A 10000-nucleotide genomic window follows, 5' to 3' on the forward strand; every position below is an offset into this window, starting at 1 on the left:
GCGAAACCCATCCAACACCGCTGAGGGTGCGCCAGCGGCCGCTCCAAACCGCCGCGCCTTTGTTCGGCCCCGCGGGTCCCCTCTCTGACCCGGGCGAAAGCCACCGAGAAGCCAGACGGACCCCTGCCCAGCCGCCTGGCGGGTGGCTTGGAGCAGCCGCTCGGCAGCGCTGCCCTGGGAGTGCTCGGCGTCACTCGTTCCCTCATATACGGAACTGGAGGGCCGTCAGCTCCGCGAGCGCACAACCAGCCGACCTCCGCCCAGCGGCAGGTCGCAGAAATCACGCCGGCTTGTACGATGACGTAGGCGGAGGCAGAGCGCAACAGCGACCCCTTGGCGACAAGCGCGATCTCCGCGGAGAGCACGTCTACTCGCCGAGGGAGAGCACGTCTACTAGCCGAGGGAGAGCACGTCTACTCGCCGAGGGAGAGCACGTCTACTCGCCGAGGGAGAGCACGTCTACTCGCCCAGGGAGAGCACGTCTACTCGCCCAGGGAGAGCACGTCTACTCGCCCAGGGAGAGCACGTCTACTCGCCCAGGGAGAGCACGTCTACTCGCCCAGGGAGAGCACGTCTACTCGCCGAGGGAGAGCACGTCTACTCGCCCAGGGAGAGCACGTCTACTCGCCCAGGGAGAGCACGTCTACTCGCCGAGGGAGAGCACGTCTACTCGCCGAGGGAGAGCACGTCTACTCGCCGAGGGAGAGCACGTCTACTCGCCCAGGGAGAGCACGTCTACTCGCCCAGGGAGAGCACGTCTACTCGCCGAGGGAGAGCACGTCTACTCGCCGAGGGAGAGCACGTCTACTCGCCCAGGGAGAGCACGTCTACTCGCCCAGGGAGAGCACGTCTACCTCCCGCCTGAGGGAGAGCGCGGGGGGGGGGGACAAAGACAGGCGGCAGCAGCTTCGGTGAACGTCACCCGGGAGGCGACCGGGGCCGTCCCGGGGCAGTCCCGGGAAGCCGGCGTCCGACACAGGGAACCGTCAGCTGCCGGACCGGGGCGAATCCCCGCGGCCACGGCAGGGGTGGGGGCTCGAAGACAGCCGGCAGCCGCTTCGGTGAACGTCACCCGGGAGGAGACTGGGGCCCTCCCGGGACCGTCCCGGGAAGACGACGTTCGGCACGAGATCCCGGCCGCGGCCGGACCGGCTCGAAGCCTCGCGGTCCCGGCAGCAGCCGGAGCCGCTCGCCGCCTCGGGCTCCCGGCCCCCTACAGATCCGGCGACTCGTTCGCGGGCGGCGGGGGGAGGCAGTGGAGGGGGTGCGGGGAGAAGCGGCAGCGGAGGCGGAGGGGGGGGGGGCTCGAAGACAGCCGGCAGCCGCTTCGGTGAACGTCACCCAGGAGGCGATCGGGGCCGTCCCGGGGCCGTCCCGGGATGCCGGCTTCCGGCACGGGGTCCCGGCCGCGGCCGGACCGGCTCGTATCCCCGCGGCTCCGGCAGGGGGGGGGGGGGCTCGAAGACAGCCGGCAGTCGCCTCGGTGAACGTCACCCGGCCGGCGACCGCGGCCGTTCCGGGGCCGTCCCGGGAAGCCTGCGACAGGCACGGGGTCCCAGCCGCGGCCGGACCGACTCGAAGCCCCGCGGCCCCCGGCACGGGGGAGGCCCAAAGACTGGCGGCAGCCGCTTCGCTGAACGTCACCCGGCCGGCGACCGGGGCCGTCCCGGGGCCGTCCCGGGATGCCGGCATCCGGCACGGGGTCCCGGCCGCGGCCGGAGCGGCTCGAATCCCCGCGGTCCCGGCAGCAGCCGGAGCCGCTCGCCGTTCGGGCTCCCGGCACCCTACGGATCCGGCGACTCGTTCGCCGGCGGCGGGGGGAGGCAGTGAAGGAGGTGCGGGCAGAAGCGGCAGCGGAGGCGGAGGGGGGGGGGGGGGCTCGAAGACAGCCGGCAGCCGCTTCGGAGAACGTCACCCGGCCGGCGACCGCGGCCGTTCCGGGGCCGTCCCGGGAAGCCTGCGACAGGCACGGGGTCCCGGCCTCGGCCGGACCCGCACTGGGTGCCGCCGCCTCGGGCTCTCGGGACGGTATGGATCCGCCGACTCGTTCGCCGGCGGCGGGGGGAGGCAGTGGAGGGGGTGCGGGGAGAAGCGGCAGCGGAGGCGGGGGGGGGGGGGGGCTCGAAGACAGCCGGCAGCCGCTTCGCTGAACGTCACCCGGCCGGCGACCGGGGCCGTCCCGGGGCTGTCCGGGGATGCCGGCTTCCGGCACGGGGTCCCGGCCGCGGCCGGAGCGGCTCGAATCCCCGCGGTCCCGGCAGCAGCCGGAGCCGCTCGCCGTTCGGGCTCCCGGCACCCTACAGATCCGGCGACTCGTTCGCCGGCGGCGGGGGGAGGCAGTGGAGGGGGTGCGGGGAGAAGCGGCAGCGGAGGCGGAGGGGGGGGGGGGGCTCGAAGACAGCCGGCAGCCGCTTCGGTGAACGTCACCCGGGAGGCGACCGGGACCGGCCCGGGAAGCCATCGTCCGGCCCGGGATCCCGGCCGCGGCCGGACCGGCTCGAATCCCCGCGGCCCCGGCACGGGGGAGGCCCAAAGACTGGCGGCAGCCGCTTCGCTGAACGTCACCCGGCCGGCGACCGGGGCCGTCCCGGGGCCGTCCCGGGATGCCGGCATCCGGCACGGGGGTCCCGGCCGCGGCCGGAGCGGCTCGAATCCCCGCGGTCCCGGCAGCAGCCGGAGCCGCTCGCCGTTCGGGCTCCCGGCACCCTACGGATCCGGCGACTCGTTCGCCGGCGGCGGGGGGAGGCAGTGAAGGAGGTGCGGGCAGAAGCGGCAGCGGAGGCGGAGGGGGGGGGGGGGCTCGAAGACAGCCGGCAGCCGCTTCGGAGAACGTCACCCGGCCGGCGACCGCGGCCGTTCCGGGGCCGTCCCGGGAAGCCTGCGACAGGCACGGGGTCCCGGCCTCGGCCGGACCCGCACTGGGTGCCGCCGCCTCGGGCTCTCGGGACGGTATGGATCCGCCGACTCGTTCGCCGGCGGCGGGGGGAGGCAGTGGAGGGGGTGCGGGGAGAAGCGGCAGCGGAGGCGGGGGGGGGGGGGGGCTCGAAGACAGCCGGCAGCCGCTTCGGTGAACGTCACCCGGCCGGCGACCGGGGCCGTCCCGGGGCTGTCCGGGGATGCCGGCTTCCGGCACGGGGTCCCGGCCGCGGCCGGAGCGGCTCGAATCCCCGCGGTCCCGGCAGCAGCCGGAGCCGCTCGCCGTTCGGGCTCCCGGCACCCTACGGATCCGGCGACTCGTTCGCGGGCGGCGGGGGGAGGCAGTGGAGGGGGTGCGGGCAGAAGCGGCCGCGGAGGCGGAGGGGGGGGGGGGGCTCGAAGACAGCCGTCAGCCGCTTCGGTGAACGTCACCCGGGAGGCGACCGGGACCGGCCCGGGAAGCCATCGTCCGGCCCCGGATCCCGGCCGCGGCCGGACCGGCTCGAATCCCCGCGGCCCCGGCACGGGGGAGGCCCAAAGACTGGCGGCAGCCGCTTCGCTGAACGTCACCCGGCCGGCGACCGGGGCCGTCCCGGGGCCGTCCCGGGATGCCGGCTTCCGGCACGGGGTCCCGGCCGCGGCCGGACCGGCTCGAATCCCCGCGGTCCCGGCAGCAGCCGGAGCCGCTCGCCGTTCGGGCTCCCGGCACCCTACGGATCCGGCGACTCGTTCGCCGGCGGCGGGGGGAGGCAGTGGAGGCGGTGCGGGCAGAAGCGGCAGCGGAGGCGGAGGGGGGGGGGGCTCGAAGACAGCCGGCAGCCGCTTCGGTGAACGTCACCCGGCCGGCGACCGGGGCCGTCCCGGGGCTGTCCGGGGATGCCGGCTTCCGGCACGGGGTCCCGGCCGCGGTCGGAGCGGCTCGAATCCCCGCGGTCCCGGCAGCAGCCGGAGCCGCTCGCCGTTCGGGCTCCCGGCACCCTACGGATCCGGCGACTCGTTCGCCGGCGGCGGGGGGAGGCAGTGGAGGGGGTGCGGGGAGAAGCGGCAGCGGAGGCGGAGGGGGGGGGGGGGCTCGAAGACAGCCGGCAGCCGCTTCGGTGAACGTCACCCGGGAGGCGACCGGGACCGGCCCGGGAAGCCATCGTCCGGCCCGGGATCCCGGCCGCGGCCGGACCGGCTCGAATCCCCGCGGCCCCGGCACGGGGGAGGCCCAAAGACTGGCGGCAGCCGCTTCGCTGAACGTCACCCGGCCGGCGACCGGGGCCGTCCCGGGGCCGTCCCGGGATGCCGGCTTCCGGCACGGGGGTCCCGGCCGCGGCCGGAGCGGCTCGAAGCCCCGCGGTCCCGGCAGCAGCCGGAGCCGCTCGCCGTTCGGGCTCCCGGCACCCTACGGATCCGGCGACTCGTTCGCCGGCGGCGGGGGGAGGCAGTGGAGGGGGTGCGGGCAGAAGCGGCAGCGGAGGCGGAGGGGGGGGGGGGCTCGAAGACAGCCGGCAGCCGCTTCGGTGAACGTCACCCGGCCGGCGACCGGGGCCGTCCCGGGGCTGTCCGTGGATGCCGGCTTCCGGCACGGGGTCCCGGCCGCGGCCGGAGCGGCTCGAAGCCCCGCGGTCCCGGCAGCAGCCGGAGCCGCTCGCCGTTCGGGCTCCCGGCACCCTACGGATCCGGCGACTCGTTCGCGGGCGGCGGGGGGAGGCAGTGGAGGGGGTGCGGGCAGAAGCGGCCGCGGAGGCGGAGGTGGGGGGGGGGCTCGAAGACAGCCGTCAGCCGCTTCGGTGAACGTCACCCGGGAGGCGACCGGGACCGGCCCGGGAAGCCATCGTCCGGCCCCGGATCCCGGCCGCGGCCGGACCGGCTCGAAGCCCCGCGGCCCCGGCACGGGGGAGGCCCAAAGACTGGCGGCAGCCGCTTCGCTGAACGTCACCCGGCCGGCGACCGGGGCCGTCCCGGGGCCGTCCCGGGATGCCGGCTTCCGGCACGGGGTCCCGGCCGCGGCCGGAGCGGCTCGAATCCCCGCGGTCCCGGCAGCAGCCGGAGCCGCTCGCCGTTCGGGCTCCCGGCACCCTACGGATCCGGCGACTCGTTCGCCGGCGGCGGGGGGAGGCAGTGGAGGGGGTGCGGGCAGAAGCGGCAGCGGAGGCGGAGGGGGGGGGGGCTCGAAGACAGCCGGCAGCCGCTTCGGTGAACGTCACCCGGCCGGCGACCGGGGCCGTCCCGGGGCTGTCCGGGGATGCCGGCTTCCGGCACGGGGTCCCGGCCGCGGCCGGACCGGCTCGAATCCCCGCGGTCCCGGCAGCAGCCGGAGCCGCTCGCCGTTCGGGCTCCCGGCACCCTACGGATCCGGCGACTCGTTCGCGGGCGGCGGGGGGAGGCAGTGGAGGGGGTGCGGGCAGAAGCGGCCGCGGAGGCGGAGGGGGGGGGGGGGGCTCGAAGACAGCCGTCAGCCGCTTCGGTGAACGTCACCCGGGAGGCGACCGGGACCGGCCCGGGAAGCCATCGTCCGGCCCCGGATCCCGGCCGCGGCCGGACCGGCTCGAAGCCCCGCGGCCCCGGCACGGGGGAGGCCCAAAGACTGGCGGCAGCCGCTTCGGTGAACGTCACCCGGCCGGCGACCGGGGCCGTCCCGGGGCTGTCCGGGGATGCCGGCTTCCGGCACGGGGTCCCGGCCGCGGCCGGACCGGCTCGAATCCCCGCGGTCCCGGCAGCAGCCGGAGCCGCTCGCCGTTCGGGCTCCCGGCACCCTACGGATCCGGCGACTCGTTCGCCGGCGGCGGGGGGAGGCAGTGGAGGCGGTGCGGGGAGAAGCGGCAGCGGAGGCGGAGGGGGGGCGGGGGGGGACGATAGTGGCGGGGGGCGGGGGGTGCTCGAAGGCAGCCGGCAGCCGGTTCGGTGAACATTCGCCGGGGCGGGGGGGCGACCTGTCCGTGCCCGGGGCAGCCCCGGGAAGCCGGCAGCCAGCACGGGGTCCCGGCAGCACCTGTTCCCTGCCCTGGGACTTGCCGTGCCCGGCGGCCGGTTGCCGGGTGGGGGGAGCGATGAGAGGCGGGGCGCAGCGGCCGGGGCAGCGCCGGGCCGCAGCGGGGGGCTGGGCGGGTGGGGTAGGCGTCGAGCGGCAAGCCCTCGGCTGCAGCGAATGTTCGGCGGTGCGGGGCGGGGGGGGGACGGGACGACACGTTGGGGGCGCCGAGTCCGAGCCACCCCCGGCCCCAGGGGCGGCCGGAGGGGGAGGCCGGTGCCTGGCCCTGGGAGCTGCTGGGCGCCGGATGGCCGAGGGTGCGTCAGAAGCCGCCCGAGCGGTCGAGCAGGTCCTCCAGAAAGGCCTAGGGTGGCTTCGAGGGCCCCGGGAGCAGTCGAGGGAGGCCTCCAGGCAGGTCTGGAGTGGATGGGAGGCCTTCCAAAGCAGACAAGGGAGGCTGCCAGCGGGGCCTAGGCTGGCACTGCAGCCTGTAAATGGTTGGGGGGGGGGGCCTCTGGTGCGGCCTGGAGTCTCTGGGTGGCGTCCACAGAGGTGCAAAAGATCCTCTGGTGCGGCCTGTGGTGGCGGAGAAGCCTGCAGAGCGTGCGGGGGAGGCTTCTGGTGCGGCCTGGGGTGGGTCGGAAGCCTGCAGAGCGTGCGGGAGAGGCTTCTGGTGCGGCCTGGGGTGGCTGAGAAGCCTGCAGAGCGTGCGGGGGAGGCTTCTGCTGCGGCCTGGGGTGGCTGAGAAGCCTGAAGAGCGTGCGGGAGAGGCTTCTGCTGCGGCCTGGGGTGGCTGAGAAGCCTGCAGAGCGTGCGGGGAGAGGCTTCTGGTGCGGCCTGGGGTGGCTGAGAAGCCTGCAGAGCGTGCGGGGGAGGCTTCTGTTGGGGCCTGGGGTGGCTGAGAAGCCTGCAGAGCGTGCGGGGGGCGGCTTCTGCTGCGGCCTGGGGTGGCTGAGAAGCCTGCAGAGCGTGCGGGAGAGGCTTCTGCTGCGGCCTGGGGTGGCTGAGAAGCCTGCAGAGCGTGCGGGAGAGGCTTCTGGTGCGGCCTGGGGTGGCTGAGAAGCCTGCAGAGCGTGCGGGGGAGGCTTCTGTTGGGGCCTGGGGTGGCTGAGAAGCCTGCAGAGCGTGCGGGAGAGGCTTCTGCTGCGGCCTGGGGTGGCTGAGAAGCCTGCAGAGCGTGCGGGGGAGGCTTCTGTTGGGGCCTGGGGTGGCTGAGAAGCCTGCAGAGCGTGCGGGGGAGGCTTCTGCTGCGGCCTGGGGTGGCTGAGAAGCCTGCAGAGCGTGCGGGGGAGGCTTCTGTTGGGGCCTGGGGTGGGTCAGAAGCCTACAGAGCGTGCGGGAGAGGCTTCTGGTGCGGCCTGGGGTGGGTCGGAAGCCTGCAGAGCGTGCGGGAGAGGCTTCTGTTGGGGCCTGGGGTGGCTGAGAAGCCTGCAGAGCGTGCGGGAGAGGCTTCTGTTGGGGCCTGGGGTGGGTCGGAAGCCTGCAGAGCGTGCGGGAGAGGCTTCTGTTGGGGCCTGGGGTGGCTGAGAAGCCTGCAGAGCGTGCGGGGGAGGCTTCTGCTGCGGCCTGGGGTGGCTGAGAAGCCTGCAGAGCGTGCGGGGGAGGCTTCTGCTGCGGCCTGGGGTGGCTGAGAAGCCTGCAGAGCGTGCGGGGGAGGCTTCTGGTGCGGCCTGGGGTGGCTGAGAAGCCTGCAGAGCGTGCGGGGGAGGCTTCTGGTGCGGCCTGGGGTGGGACGGAAGCCTGCAGAGCGTGCGGGAGAGGCTTCTGCTGCGGCCTGGGGTGGGTCGGAAGCCTGCAGAGCGTGCGGGAGAGGCTTCTGGTGCGGCCTGGGGTGGGTCGGAAGCCTGCAGAGCGTGCGGGAGAGGCTTCTGTTGGGGCCTGGGGTGGCTGAGAAGCCTGCAGAGCGTGCGGGAGAGGCTTCTGCTGCGGCCTGGGGTGGCTGAGAAGCCTGCAGAGCGTGCGGGGAGAGGCTTCTGCTGCGGCCTGGGGTGGCTGAGAAGCCTGCAGAGCGTGCGGGAGAGGCTTCTGCTGCGGCCTGGGGTGGCTGAGAAGCCTGCAGAGCGTGCGGGAGAGGCTTCTGCTGCGGCCTGGGGTGGCTGAGAAGCCTGCAGAGCGTGCGGGAGAGGCTTCTGCTGCGGCCTGGGGTGGCTGAGAAGCCTGCAGAGCGTGCGGGAGAGGCTTCTGCTGCGGCCTGGGGTGGCTGAGAAGCCTGCAGGGCGTGCGGGAGAGGCTTCTGCTGCGGCCTGGGGTGGGTCGGAAGCCTGCAGAGCGTGCGGGGGGAGGCTTCTGGTGCGGCCTGGGGTGGCTGAGAAGCCTGCAGAGCGTGCGGGGAGAGGCTTCTGGTGCGGCCTGGGGTGGCTGAGAAGCCTGCAGAGCGTGCGGGAGAGGCTTCTGGTGCGGCCTGGGGTGGCTGAGAAGCCTGCAGAGCGTGCGGGGGAGGCTTCTGCTGCGGCCTGGGGTGGCTGAGAAGCCTGCAGAGCGTGCGGGAGAGGCTTCTGCTGCGGCCTGGGGTGGGTCGGAAGCCTGCAGAGCTTGCGGGGGAGGCTTCTGGTGCGGCCTGGGGTGGGTCGGAAGCCTGCAGAGCATGCGGGGGAGGCTTCTGCTGCGGCCTGGGGTCTCTGGGTGGCCTCTTGAGAGGTGCAAAAGACCCTCTGGGTTGGGCTGGGGTGGCTCTTGGACCCCTGCCACACAGTGGAGAGAGGCCTCCGGCCCGCCACCTGTGTCCCTGTGTGCCTGAGTGCCTGTGTCCCTGTGTCCCTGTGTCCCTGTGTCCCTGAGTGCCTGAGTGCCTGTGTCCCTGTGTCCCTGTGTCCCTGAGTGCCTGAGTGCCTGAGTGCCTGTGTCCCTGTGTCCTTGTGTCCCTGTGTCCCTGTGTCCCTGTGTGCCCGAGTGCCTGTGTCCCTGTGTCCCTGTCTGTGTACCTGTGTGCGAGAGTGTCCGGCACGCCACCCAGCGGCGGCGGGCAAGCAGGTAGGCGGGTGGGCGGGCCGGCGAGGGCCAGTGTGAGTTTGGGGGGTGGGAGGGGAGGCGGCAGCTGGAAGCGTCAGAGGAGGGGGCGTGGCTCCGGCTGGCCCCGGGAGCAGGTTCCCGGGACCGGGACCGGCTGGACCCGGCGGGTGGTTGATCCCGGGGCGGGGGGCAGAGGCGGCGGGAAGCGGCAGCTGCGTGTGCGGCGGGGGGGTGGAGGGCGAACCGCGGCGGGAAGCGGATGCTTCAGAGCAGGTTACGGGGGCGGGGACGGACGACACCACCTGTCCCCGCCCCGGGACGGGCTGGACCCGGCGCCCTGGACCCGGCGCCGTGTACCCGCCGCCGCCCCCCGCCGCCGCCCCCCTCCGCCACCCCCGGGACCCCGACGTTTTTTTGGCGCCCGCGCCTTTTTTTGCTCCCCGCCTGCCCGCGCTGCCCCGGGCCCTCCCCCGGGGCGGGGCGGGAGGGAGGGACGGACGGACGGGTAGCCGGGGATCTCCGAGCGCGCGCCACCAGACCGAGGCGGGTCCCGGCGGCGGCGGCGGCGGCGGCGGCGGCGGCGGCAGCAGCAAGCGACGGCGGGGGGGGGCAGGCTAGGGAGAGAGGGGGAGCGGCATGCGGTAGGGCTGGGGGGTTTGTTTCGGGGGGGAGGGGTGGGGGGGGGGTGGCAGCGGTCAGCGAGAGCGGGGAGAGGGGGAGCGGCATGCGGTAGGGCTGGGGTGTTTTTGGGGTGGGGGCGTTGGGGGGATTAGCGGGCGGGCGGGCAGCCCAGCCAAGCGGCAAGCCGGGGGGCGGGCGAGGGCGGCTTTAGGGCCGGAGGAGCGGAGCGCAACCTCCCCCGTGCAGGCTCCAGCGTGGAGAGCAGCAAGTTTTTGGGGACGGGGGACGACGGACGGGAGGGGCAGCGGCGAGAGGCTAGCTGCGGCAAGGGGCACCGGCACGGCCGCCCTAACAGCGCCGCCTCGGTCGCAGGGGTTAGAGAGCAGCCGGGCAGCCCGGGAGGGAAGCGGCAGCCCGCGTCGCGATCCCCCCTCCAGGGGACAATGTGGGAAGGGGAAGCCGCGGCGGCTTTGGCGGGGGGTGCCCAGCTGGTAGCGGCTTCGGGGGGCAGTTAGCGGCGGCGGGGGGGGGGGGAGATGGGTCGCGGCAGCGGCAAGA

The sequence above is a fragment of the Melanerpes formicivorus genome, unplaced genomic scaffold (genome assembly GCF_026170545.1).
Source record: "Melanerpes formicivorus ecotype bairdi unplaced genomic scaffold, bMelFor1.0.p_v2 SCAF_256, whole genome shotgun sequence".
NCBI lineage: Eukaryota > Metazoa > Chordata > Aves > Piciformes > Picidae > Melanerpes > Melanerpes formicivorus.